This window comes from Benincasa hispida, chromosome 11, assembly GCF_009727055.1.
Source record: "Benincasa hispida cultivar B227 chromosome 11, ASM972705v1, whole genome shotgun sequence".
Lineage (NCBI taxonomy): Eukaryota > Viridiplantae > Streptophyta > Magnoliopsida > Cucurbitales > Cucurbitaceae > Benincasa > Benincasa hispida.
In genome coordinates this window covers 79,517,587-79,532,250 of record NC_052359.1, presented here as the reverse complement: position 1 = coordinate 79,532,250, position 14,664 = coordinate 79,517,587, and positions in this window count along the sequence as shown.

Genomic DNA, 14,664 nt, shown 5'->3' with positions numbered 1-14,664 from the left:
ATCCATATACTACAGACTATTTTAGTTATCACTTAAGACACGATCCATTTGTATGTCACCACATACATGCTTAAGTTACATCCAGATAACCAGGGATTTTATGTTTATTGATTTGTGGTAAAGAAAATAAAACAATTAACTAAAATCAAGAATTGAAGTAAAATATCATATATTATACATCACAAGCGTTCGTACAAACTGTTTACAAACTATAGAACATGAGACTTTAGGGCATCAACTCCAACAATCTCCCACTTGTTCTAAAGTGAAGTAGGGTGTACAAAAACTAGTACAAAATAATAAATTAGGGCATAAAAGCCTAGTATAAGAAAATCTTCCACTTGCCCTAGTCCAGTTTGGGCGATCCTGTAGACCCATGCTCTGAAGGTGACCCTAAAATACTGTAGTCGTGAAAGCCTTCGTAAATAGGTCAACAACATTGTGCTCCGAAGCGATCTTCGTGACAATCACATCCCCTCGATGCACTATCTCGCGGATCAGATCATACTTCTGCTCTATGTGTTTGCCACACCTGTGACTCCTAGGCTCCTTGGAGTTCGCCATTACCCCACTATTATCACAATAGAGAGTAATGGGCCTAGACATATCTGGAACAACTTCCAGTTCTGTCAAGAACTTCCTGAGCCAGATGGCTTCCTTAGCAACTTCTCAAGCCACTACGTATTCCGCCTCCATAGTGAAGTCGGTGATGCACCATTGCTTAGTGCTTCCCCACACTACAGCTCCTCTGTTAAGAGTAGAAACTGACTTTTACGTGGACTTGCGAAAGTCCTTATTAGTTTGAACGTCAAAATCCGTGTATCTAGTAAGGATTAAATCCCTAGATTCATACACGAGCATGTAGTCCTTTGTTCTCCGAAGATACTTGAGGATGTTCTTCACTGTGGTTCGGTGACCCTTGCCTGGGTTAGACTAATACCTACTGACTATGCCCACAGCGTAGTAGATGTCTGAACGAGTACAGAGCATCACATACATTAAACTGCCAACGGAGATGCATATGGGACCCGTCTTAACTCCTCAACCTATTGAGGTGTCTTAGGACACATGTTCTTAGACAAAGTGACTCTATGCCTGAACGACAGTCCTCTTGGAGTCTTGCATCGAGTACTTGAGCAACATCTTGTCAATGTACAATGCCTGAGACAGTACTAACACTTTGTTCTTTTGATCCCGAAAGATCTGTATACCTAGAACAAATTGAGTCTCTCCCAAATATTTCATTTGGAATTAGGTCACTAGTCAGTTCTTAACTGTAATTAGTAGACCTATATCATTCCCAATGAGTAGTAGATCGTCTACATACAATACTAAGAATACTATTGAAGTGTTGATAATCTTCTTGTTGACATAAGGTTCATCAACGTTCTGGTTAAAGCCATACGACTTGATTGGAGTATCAAACTGTATGTTCCAAGATCTAGACACCTGTTTCAGCCCATAAATGGAACGATTCAGCTTGCAAACTTTTATCTCTTGACCTTGGGCTATGAATCCCTCGGGTTGCACCATGTAAATGGTCTCCTCAAGATTGCCATTCAGAAAGGCTGTCTTGACGTCCATTTGCCAGATCTTATAATTGTATAAGTTGCAAATGACAGGAGGATGTGGATTGACTTTAACATGACAACAGGCGAGAAAGTCTCCTCATAGTCAACTCCCTCTACCTGGGCATAACTCTTTGCCACAAGTCGAGCCTTGAAGGTCTGTACCTTCCCATCAGCATCCCGTTTGTGCTTGTAGATCTATTTACAACCTATAGGTCTTACCCCATCAGTCTGATCTACAAGATCCCATACTGAGTTGAAGTATATCGACTCCATCTCGAGATCTATGGCCTTGACCCATTCATCCCGATCGACATCCTCTATTGCCTTCTGATAAGACAACGGATCCTCAACATCGCCATATGCTACCATACCTAGGATTTCCGTGAAACCCAGATAGCGAATGGGCGGGTTCACAACCTTTCCACTGCGTCAAGGTTTCATCTACTCTTGAGGGGGAACTGACCTACTAGATGAACTACCCCATCAACAACAACTCTTGCTGATGAAGCAGACTTTTCAACAACTCTTGTTGAAGTTTCAGTAGTTTCATTAGAAAGCTCATGCAACACGACTTTACTTCGTGGACTATGCTCCCTAATATGATCATTCTCCAAGAAAGTAGCGTTCGTGGAAACAAACACCCTATTTTTTCGACGGATCATAAAAATAACCCCCTCGTGTACCTTTGGGGTAGCTTACAAAGAGGCATAACCTCGACCGTTGTTCCAACTTCTTGGGATTTTCCTCAAGCATATGTGCAGGGCAACCTCAAATATGGAAGTGACGTAAACTAGCTTTACGCCCGTTCCACAACTCCAGAGGTGTTCTCGCAACACTCTTGGAGGGAACAGAGTTGAGTATGTATACCGCAGTCTCCACTGTGAAACCCCAAAACGAGTCCCGTAAGGAAGCGTAACTCATCATCGAACGAACCATGTCCAACAAGGTTCTATTTCTCCTCCCCGCTATACCATTTTGTTGAGGTGTACACTGAGAGTTAGGAAATGATTCCATGTTCTATCAAATAGTCCTGGAATTACGAGTCTAAAAACTCTCCACCTCGATTTGATCGAAGTGTTTTAATCCGTCTATCCAATGCGTTCTCAACTTCAGCCTTGAACTCTTTGAACTTTTCAAAGGATTCATATTTTCGTTGCATAAGATAAACATACTCGTACCTAGAGTAATCCTCAGTAAAACTGATAAAATACTTATAGCCACCTCGTGCTTGCACATTTATTGGACCACAAAGGTTAGAATTTACTAACTCAAGAGACTCTTTGGCTCGATCACCTTTTCCAGTAAAAGGTTGTTTAGTCATCTTACCCTCAAAGCAAGATTCACACACCGGTAAAGAATTTTCTTCAACTCACTTAAAAGTCCATTCTTCACCAATCTCTCAATCCTATTGAGATTGATGTGCCCTATTTTAGAGAAATTCATTGACGTTTAGATTGAGTTACGACAGTTTTAAACAATTCTGTAATATGGAGGGAACTAATGGCTAATGGTCTTAGCACATACAAGTTACTTTCCAGATATGCTGTACAAATATTAACACCATTTTTATGAATAAACGCTTTACCCACATTAAATGAAATAGTGTATTTACATTGTAGCAAGCACTTTACAAAAATAAGGTTCCTCTTAAGTTCAGAAACAATATATACATCATTCAAAATTAGAAACCTATTATGTAAAGATAACTGGATCCCTCCCACTGCCACAGCTGAGATGATGTGCCCGGTGCCTACTCGCATCGTCATCTCACCAACCTTCAGCTGTCGCCAGGATCTAATCCCCTAAAAAGAAGAATAAACATGGTTAGTGGTGCCCAAATCAATTATCCAGGCAAAATCTTCATTCTTCACTAAACAAGTTTCAAGTACAAGTAAATCATATTTACCTTTATCTGCCTTGACCTTAGCCTTGGCGGCCTTCCTTTCCTTAAGCCAGCGAGGACAGTTCCTCTTCCAGTGTCCATCCTGGTTGCAGTAGAAACACTTTCCCTTTTCAACTTGTGGCAGACGCCTTTTTGGGGCAACAGGAGGCGGGTTAGCAAGCACCTTCCCTTTCCTCCTGTCTCTTATACACATCTAGATGTGTATAAGAGACAGAGTGTACCATCATGTTAAGCACATGTTCATGAACAGAGGTGCCTTCTTCCATTTTGGAGTTGAATATATAATTTAGAGCCTCGTGCTTGAGCTGTTCAGACGGTTGTCCAAACATCCCCCACAGGGACTCCATGATCTCACGCGCTGAGACCATGGGCTCATGCTTCTTGGCCAAGACGTCATTAAGACTTGCCACGATATAGGCTCGGGATTCGCCCATGTCCATCGCTCATATGCCTCCCGAACATTTCGAGTTGGCATTCGAAGCTAGAATAGAAGGACAGACCTCCGTAAGGGCAAACATGAGATCTTCGATGAGTAGTATCGTTGTGATCATATGTTTCCATGTTGGAAAGTTATCGACAGTTAATTTTTTGGCGCTAAGCAAAGCAATTGTGGTTGTGGCCATTTTTCAAAACTTGTTGTTGAAAAATGAACAAAACTTTTATTAGATTTTGCTAAACTACATTTTAACCAATTAATTTTGCAAAACAGTTTCAAGTACCCTAAGTGAAAAACTTCTATTTTGCAATGATGCCCCAGTGAGGCAGGACAAACATCACCGGTGAGGTGATCAGATGCTCCTTTACTGAGATGAGACTTTCTCAACCATTAGGCAGAACCAACTCTTGGAACTGGACCCAACAGCCACCATTTATTTGGTCCAAAACTGTTAATCTTTAACAATTTCGCGTAAGTGTGACCCTTCTCTTTCGGTACCAGAGTCTCGCCCTAATGAGCCCACCGTAGAGAAGAAGCAGATTAGGACAAGAGACTAATGTGAAACCCAAATTTCCATTTTCACTACTTAAACAGGTAACTAAGGGAATTAACTAAGTGAAAGTTAAATCCTATGTTGAAGAGAAGGAAATTTCTAAGTGTTGAATGAGTTTTCCTTGAGTAGTTTGCCTTTATTAGTGGAATTTGGCTGAGTATAAAGTCAAAAGGAACCATGTGTTTGGTGTTAACGCATGAGATGGGGCTAAGTGTAGCCGAAGGCAACCGTGCGTGAGCTGGTGAGGTTAAACACATGATTGGCCGAGGTGTTGATAAGAGGCATTGCCTAAGTTGCTCATGCATTTAGGCTGTGACAGCGAGAAGTGACGTGCTAGACGATCGGGCTATACGATAGGCATTAAGCACTACATGATCAGTGTAAGCCCTAGACGATAGCGTTAAGCATTAGACGATGCGCGAACGCTAAGCAATAGACTATACGATGGCGTTATGCGATGGGCGTGAGCGCTAGATGATAGCCGTGTTGTGCTAGACGATGGGCGTCAGTGCTACACAATGGGCGGAATACTAAGCGATGAGCGGATGCATTAGACGATAGGACGTCAGTGCTAAACGATAGAGGTAAACGATGGGTACGGCAGCTAAGCGATAGGCTATGTGCGAGATCGTTGAGAGTGAGATCGTTTACTAAACGATTGAGCTTCACGATAGGGTGTTGGAGCTAAGCGATAGATGCAAGAACTAAGCGATAGAGCGGTGCTGATGCTTGCGTTACATAAGGTTGATGAGCTCATTTGGACAAATGGCTATACCCAGAGAAGGTTCAACTTGAGTTAGTATAAGCTAGATGAATTAAGTTTCATGTAAAGAAAGTCTTATGCATAATGAAGACAACTAAAGTATATGAGTGGCATGAGAGTAGGTGAATGTCAAGGGAGTAGGTGGTGGCAAAACATGGTGCAAACACTCCAAAGTAGGAGGTGTCTTGCGTTGAGACTTGGTAATGATGATAAAGATCATTTCCTTTGGCCTATAAATACCACCACAAGATGTATCTTCCATTCACAAGCCAAATCCTTTTCAAAGAACGTGAGGAAGAGTGTTAGAAAGTAAATTTGAAGGAGAGCGTTGGAAGTGAGATCATGTGTCGGTCATGAAATTCCAAAAGGAGAATATGCTATCAGACAGTGAAGTCTGGAAGTAGTATCAATTTGGGATGAGGATTTCTCCCAGAATACTCGTGTATTTAGAGTGATTTTAAAGCCACTTGAAAGATTTGAGAGTTTAGTTCTTAGAGTAGGGCTGCCAGAAAAGAAGTTTCGAGGAATTGGTCTGAAGAATGAGGAAAAGACAGAAGGGTCGAGCTGTCGAGTAAGCTTGAGCCAGTATTGATGTTTTGATGATTCTGGCCAGACCATGAGGAGTTCTAAGCTAAGTTTTTAAGGTAAGATTCTTGAGACATTGTAGAGAATGTTTGTAGAAGGAAGTATCTCGAGATAAGGCTTAGAATTATGAGTAATATGAGCTTTAATTTGAATATGGATCCTAGGGTTCAAAAGGGAGCCTAAAGTGATCAAGGAACTTTTAGAAAGGAAGACTCCAACTTTACCAAGGTGAGTGGTACTTTCCTTTAAGTCTTAACCATATCTCTTAGAGTAAAATGCATATGCTGATGTTGTGAATGAGTAATTAGCATGAAAATGAGAACATATGATCGGGATGGTCAGGGGGTCAATAGACCTAGTTCCTGAGCCCCAAATGGAACCTCACAAAATGGTCAGGGGACCGAGAGGTCTAGTTTCTGAGCCTGTGGGAACAGCCTCGTATGGGATGGTCAAAGGACCGATGGGCCTAGTTTCTAAGCCCATAAGAGGGGAGCTATGTGCACATAGGGAACAAAGGGAACACAAAAGAGTAAGCATTTATAATTAGTAACAATTAACTATCTACCGTGCGTGTAGATAGAAGGTGAGACCAGACTCATTCAAAGATGAGGTTTGAGTACTAACCTTGTATATATATGATATGCTTGTTATTTATGAGTTGAAATAGATTCTAGAAGTTACTTACCACTCACTGAGCTTTGTGACGCTCATTCTTTTCTTTCATGTTTTCTTCCCAGGTAGCGAAAGGTGAGGAGTTCCAGGATGCTGCTAAGGTCAAGGACTGCCACAAGCCATAGTTACACTTCCAGGGTTTTAGAGTTGTTAATGTAAACTTTGTAGTTAAGTCGTGGAGTTGTATAAACATTATATTGTTGTAATAAACCTACTCAATTGGTTATTGTTTATCTTCTTGACTTAAAGTTTACTGAGAGCAATGAGGTTTAGTTGAACAGTAGGTATCACAAAAGAGTAATATCTTCGGTCCCTCACACCTCTCCTTGGGTTCAGGAGGCGGGCTCAGGGCGAGGTATGACAATTAAGTAACCTTATCCTCTTACAGGAGATCCAAAGAAACACGCAAAACTGCCATCCTATAGGAGGACACTCTGTACCGCAGGTTTTGATAGGTATGATTGATGATGTTCTATGCTTGAAATGATGCGATACTACTTCTAAATATTCGTTAATTATGGATGTTCATGTAGCATGCCATGCGTTGTCACAAGCTTCCTTATGATAGAACCAAGTGTAATTCCACCGCAAGTTTCTCAGTGTGATCCGAGGTCGAACACGGGGACTGATTTAGGTTATTGTGGTATGTCATGATATATACGACCAAGTTTTCAATCTTTAAAAATGTGTTTGTACAGGTATATAAATTGTGATAAAATAAAGTAAAGCAGTAAAGATGCGATAATAAAATGAAATACAATAAACCTAAGTTAGATGATACAAGATACAGGCTTCATGTTACACAATGTTGGGGTCAAGGCTGGCTGTGAAAGTTGTGCAAAGACGTGGAATACGGCGACAAGTCTTATGAACAGAATAGAAAGAGAAAGAAAAATAATATAAACAACGTAAGTTCTCAATTGCATTGAAGCTACAAATCCTGTTCCGCTCTTCTCTTGGCATATACCTTTCAGTGATCGGCCGCGTTCCCACATGTCTGTGGTGAAACAGACACTAACGTATTGAACGTAAGGTTGCTTCTATGTCTGGAAGTACTACTCGCTTTAGTTAACGCATTCTTCTGACCTTCTCTCGATAGATTAGAATAGCATCTTCACTTCTGCTCTCACAGGTGAAGATGTCGTCCAGCATGCCTTAGCTAAACACATTTTATATCTTTAACACAGATTAAGTACTTAGTTAATTCATATTGCTTATCAGGGAATTAAGAAGACATCATGAAGAAAGTGATTGACGGGTGAACAGAAATAGACAGAAAATGATAAAGGAAAGCTATCGAAACGTTTAATATCTCTATTAAGCGTTTGATACATGGTGTGAATGAAAAGATAATGAGAAAGTGAAATATAACGATGAAAGAGATAGAACAGATATAAACAAGTGCCAATGTCTTGGCATAGATTCGATGAAGATCTGCTTGCCAGATAGGATGGATTTGATGGTAGGAAGAGCTTCCCTCTCAAGCTTGCTCCACCGGTAGCAGGGATCTTTGCACAGAGCTTTCAATCGGGTGTTTGGCAGGGTAGATCTGAGATTCACCTCTCGGCCTTATCTCGTCTTCTTCCCGAATTTCTTTACTTAAGCACTCAGCTCAACCTTTTCTCTCAACAGTTTTGCAACATTTACCCCGTATCCCATAGCATTCTTTTTCTCTGAAATCAATGGGTTATTTATAGGTGCAGATCTTTGACTCTAGCCTTGTGGTCCCCACTTGATTGTCATTGTAATTCCGAAGATGGAGGGATATTATTCCTTCTGTTATGCAATCAGACCGTCAATTCTGCACAACCATTAGTTGTAGACGTGTCTCAATCCTCTGCTTTTGCATTGCTCAACTGCATCTTTCGATCATGGATTCACATGCGGTGTTGTTTTTATTACCGCATGCGGTTGCATACTGCTCTAGATCGACTATCACATTGCGCCGTCATTGTGATAATCGTCTCTTCATTGTTGACTGACAGGCGCAATGTGACAGAGATGCGTTGATCAGTTTCTCGTGAGCCTTGAGCGCAAATGGTGACTTGGTCTCCTGCAAAATAGAGTAAAATTCAGCTTGTCTTCCATCTTTATGGTGTTAGTGGGTGTAATTGCAAACATTTATAATTATTGTAATACTAGGCTAATTTTCATACAATCGACGTATATTCACTAACTTTTGGCTGCAATATCTAGATAAGGTGGCATAAATAACTTGTATTTCTACAAGTTATCACACTCCCATGGTGCCTCGAGGCGATGCGCAGAAACTTTATTCAATCCAACGAATGAGACCGTGGGATATGCTGTCACACTTCCTGCTCCCATTTACTATGAACATTCTCTCCATCCACCTTGATATTGACCTACCTAAACACCATCCTTTAGGGGGACACTCCCAAGGTGCCACGAGGCCGAGGGTAGATCTCACGATGTGGACTATATAGGAGAAACGTGAAAGGTTTAAGTGAAGCATCATATGCCCCAAGTACTTCCCATTGAATGTTCTACCTATGGGTTCATTAACCTAGACAATCAGCTACTGATTTTAGTCTAAGTAATCTTTTTAAGTCCGCTCATAAACAACTTTTGTCTATGAAAAATGAACAAGTTCAAGTAGTCACATTTAAACACTTTAATGAACTGTCATTAACTTGCATGCATGCATCAAATATATCTAATTCACCTTTCCAGGTAGGTTCCCAGGTAGGGGTGTTACATTTTTGTCAACTTAAATACCCCAACCTAGACAAAACCCGCCTTAGACAAAAGGTTTCTTATAGATAGATTTGCTACACTTTAACCTTTTATTAGTCAATTTAATCCTATTAAACTGATTAAAAGATTAAAGCTCAAGGGTTGCTAATCATATTAGAACCATGATATTAGGTCTATGTTATCCAAGTTTTTAACATTTTAAAACCATGAATTAAACTTAAGTGAGCATGCATGTCTTTCTTATTACTTTTAGTTCTAATTTCTCTTTAACCATTAAAAAGAAACAACTAAAATACATTGTGCATAACTAGGTGTTTATAACGCTTATAAAGAAACCTATATGTCATGTTTCATGCAATGTCCGATCATTACTATACATAACTTTTATATACGCGTAATAACCAAGCAAACATGCTTTCCATATACCCTTATACTATAACAATTATATTATAAAGATGATGCATGTCAATGCTTTTATGCATGCATAAATATAACTCTTATATTATATGATGCATGAGCATGCTCTTACTTAATTAAATCATGTTTCTCTAAATTATAACATTTACAATAAAGAGATGATGCATGACCAATGCATAACCTAAGGTGTGATTTACTATATGTGCATACCCTATGACATATAAATAATCATACATCTCATGTATTAAATCAAGGATTAATGGACCAAGATGAATCTTTACAAAAACCAGAATGAAATAATTCTATCTACTACAATTTTTACCGAGCAAACCATTTCACAGGCGAACCGGGTCTTGAACCGCCAGGAGAAAATCCATTGTTTAGTAAACGGCGTAGGTAAACGATCGCTTAGCGCACACTAGACGATAACGTGAAAAAGCTACGATCACTTAGATGACAATGAGGCTACAAAGTTTGATCGTCTAAGCGATCGCTTAACGCGGAAAAGGTAAATAATTTACCGTGCGATATTCCATGATCGATTAGTCAATTACTAAGCGATGATGCTTGCTGAGCTAAACGATTGTCTAGTGCGTGTGCATGAAATGATGCCCGATCATCCGATATTCAGTGATTGCTTACCTCATCGTCTACATGACTCGATCAACTCTTGATCGTCTTCTTCCTTGAAGACCAGCAACCCTTGCTCTGAACTTCTTCATGAACGACTCAAGACTCAAACTGACTTTGAATTACAGGCTCGATAACAATTAATTGTGCCAAAAAACGCAGGGGCCTTTACAATTAACCGAAAATGCAAAAGAATTAATCAAACTGAGGTTACATACCAGAAAATTCCATGAGTCCGCACATCCACAAACAATTTAACAATTAAACAGAGAGCAAATATGCACCCACCACGAATGTCTATGTAATTCGTTGCATCAATGAAATTGGAATATCAGAACCTGGCTCTGATACCAATTGAAGGAACTCTTAAACAAGAGTATCCATGAGTGGGTTCGAATCTTTCCTATTTCATTGTGATCAAATTATCACACACTCATTCTAACAAACAAGTATGCATTTTAACACTAATTATAGACATGCTTTGATAAATAAAATACAACAAATTGAGTATACGTGCCAGTTGAAGAAAATCTTCACTTGAACTCAATCCAGCGGAAGTGACTCCTTTACGATCCAAATCGCCCAACAATCAATAGCCTAACAGCACCACGATCGTCTATACGAACGGTAGCGCACGAACAAGCGCAACCGGGGACGACACCACCACTTGAAGCCCTTGGTATTCTCAAAGTTAGAATCTAAAGAGTGGACTTTGATGGAATTGGTAGAGGGAGGAGGAAAGGACGATCGTGTAGAACGACAAGCAAGTGGGAGATAGTAGGTGACTATCGTATAGTCCGATGCTTGTCGCTTAGAGAAAGGTACAGAATCATGTAGGTTTTACTCAGTAATCGTCTAGCAAATAGTAAACGATCGTTTAGGAAAGCTCGACGCTAAGCGATCGTTTAGAGAAGGTGAGCAATTGTTTAGAGAACGCGTGCGATCGTTTAGTACGCGGGTGTACGATCATTTATGCGATGGGCGTTATCATATAGGCTCTCAACTAAGTGATCGTGAAGTTTCCACACTGTGAGCGAACTTTTCGAACTCTTTACAAAATGGAAAAAAAAATTCATTTTATTCTTCAGTTACAATAACCGAATTCAATTTTCCCACTTTCGCATGATTTAAGAGAAATTCATGGCCAATTTTTTCATAATCGCCTATTCAATTAAATAATAAATATAATCATATTATATTCTTGACCTATAATTTGATATCGCATATCTACTATAGTAATTTCTTCTCTACTTGATATAAATCATATTTATATCTAATTTCCTCCAAAATAATGTATCACATACTTTTAATCAATTATATCATATATAATTAACCAGTTCAATTATATCATATTCGAACTCCCTCTTGTCAATTTGAACATTTCAAATTGACCCAAAAACTGATTCTTAACTTTATCCAAGCTACCAAGGGGATCTTATGGAATTGTGGCTCAAAACTCCAACGATACGTGAATAGCTGACTAAACTCTTTAGCCACGAGATCCACCATCCGTTAATTGCCAAGCATTTCACTAAATACCAACAACCGAACTCTTCTTACCACAAATATATTTCTGTGTCCATTGAATATAACCGATCATGAGTACGATGACTCTTCACAGATGCTCGTAAGTACAGTTGAGCCAATTTATCGTTTTTCCCCTATAGTTACATCTTACTCCTTAAGTACCACTGATTCCTCTAATGAACAATACAACATAGTCCAACTATGTGTGAACACCTCTCCGGCCAAGAGAAGGTGTGTGGCGCCACATCATTCAAGCCCTGAAATCAGTCCTTAAGGGAGCTATCTATCTACTTGTCCCTGCTTCAGGTAAGGAGTGAACTTCTTCTTGTGTAGTTGAGTTCCCAGCTCCCAAATCAGACGAATCCTCAAAGTGGTAGGTTTGAGTCGGCGATCTGGCTACTCGTACCCATGCAAATAAAAGGACTGACCTCAATGCCAGGAGTTCCCAACTCAATCAGGATTGAGGTTATGTTACTTATGGTCATTTTAGTGAAGTGAAGTCCCTGTCATAAACAGTATTATATAAAGAGACGTTAACACTTTGTGATCAGGTTTTATACAAACTCTTTGTATAGGAAGCCCCCGCTCGCATGTCCTCTATATGAATAATCAAGATCAGACCATCTGTGATAAGTCATAACACTTGTGACCATTCCACAAAACGGGTTGCATCCGTAGCATTACCAAGATAAGGTTTCCCTCATATATCCATATACTACAGACAATTTTGGTTATCACTTAAGACATGATCCACTTGTGTGTCACCACATACATGCTTAAGTTACATCCAAATAACCAAGGATTTTAGGTTTATTGATTTGTGGTAAAGCAAATAAAACAATTAACTGATCAAAATCAAGAAGTGAAGTAAAATATCATATATTATACATCACAAACGTCTGTACAAACTGTTTACAAACTACAGAACACAAGACTTTAGGGCATCAACCTCAACCATTTCCTGCTTGTCCTAAAGTGAAGTGGGATGTACAAAAACTAGTACAAAGCAATAAACTAGGGCAAAAAAATCCAGTGCAAGAAAATGTGGTAGAGTCGCCTGAACAGATGCTTTATCCATATAATGGATGTGCTTTATCCATATAAAATATTTTCAAAACTTTTCCTGTATAAGTTGACTGATGAACAAATATCCCATCTGCTAAATGCTCAATTTCCAAGCTAAGGCAAAATTTTGTTTTTCCTAGATCTTTCATCTCAAATTCTTTCTTAAAATACTATATTGCCTTTGAAAGCTTTTCAAGAGTCCCAATTATATTTAAGTCATCAACATATACAGTCATAATAGCAAATCCTGACTGTGATTACTTTATAAAAACACATGAATACATTGGATTGTATTGATATCCTTCTTTCAAAAAATATCCATTCAAGCAATTGTACCACATTCATCCTGATTGTTTCAATCCATATAGCGATCTCTATAACTTTATTGAATACAATTCCTAGGAACTTGATTTATATGCTTTAGGTACCTTAAGTTCTTCTAGGATTCTCATATAAATATCATTATCAAGAGATCCATATAAATATGTTGTGACTATATCTATAAGATGCATGTTCAGATTTTCATACACAATCAAACCAATTAAATATTTTTGTGTAATTGCGTCACCACCAGAGAGTACATCTCCTCATAATTAATACTAGGTCTTTGTGAAAAACCTTATGCAATGGAAGCTCGTGCTGATAATGTGTTGTGAAATTTAGAAGCATAATAGAAACACAAATATAGAGAAAATATAATATAATAATATACAAATATAATAAAAAAACTAAAATTATGAAAAATTGGATAATATGAAAAATGGAGTGGGATTTTGAAGTGGATTTATCACCAATATGTGTTATTTCAAGATCTACCAAGTGTCACTATTTATAGACAAAGTGACAACTAGAATGTGGCACTTTGGACACTATGCATAAGTGATTTGATACATGGGCAACATACGTGGTAATAGAAAAATGACATTTGACATTGTACACTAAACACGAGCATCTAACACCTATTTGTAATATTTATAATAAATACTTTTTTATTGTAATTTTATTTGGTTGTTATATTTTAAAATATTATTTTTTTATCATTTGTTTTGAGTTTAGTATCGCTTATCCAAAATTTTTATGGTTGAATTTTCATTCATGCTCATTTTTAAGTTTTAGTGTTAATTTTCGATTTATTAATTTAAAAAATAAATTAATTATAATTAAATTAATTTTCATTAATTTTTTATCCTATTAAAATTAATATAGAAATCCACTTAATAATTCTTTTAAATTAATTAATTAAAATTAATACCACGTGAATGAAAGGCAAGCATTAAGTTTTTCAAAATGAAAAAAAAAAAGGAAAAAAAAAGAGGCAAGCATGAAGTAGAAGTAAAAAGTCTAGATATATAGGGACCAAAAATAATTACAATTCATTTATGAGCCGAAGAGTTATTTTCATTTTCAAGCTGTGTTTTCGGTCAATTACATATTATTCGATATTCAAATGTAACATTTTAAAACATAAGTGTCAAATGAAAATTAAACTAAAAAGTTATAAAGGAAAACTTATATTCAAAATTTAGGGATAAATTTTTTTTTTATAAATATGGTAATGGAGAGGTCATTGGAAAATTTTGAAGTTTCAACTACACTCAAAACTTAGTATCTAAGGTCCCGTTTGATAACCATTTAATTTCTTTTCAATATTTAAAAATTAAGCATATTTCATCGACATTTCTTACTATGACTTGCATCTTTCAAGTACAATAGTTAAATTCTTAGTCAAATTTAAAAAACAAAAACAATTTTTTGAATGCTATTTTTGTAGTTCTCAAAATTTGGCTTGCTTTTTAAACCATTGGTGAAAAGTAGATAAAATGG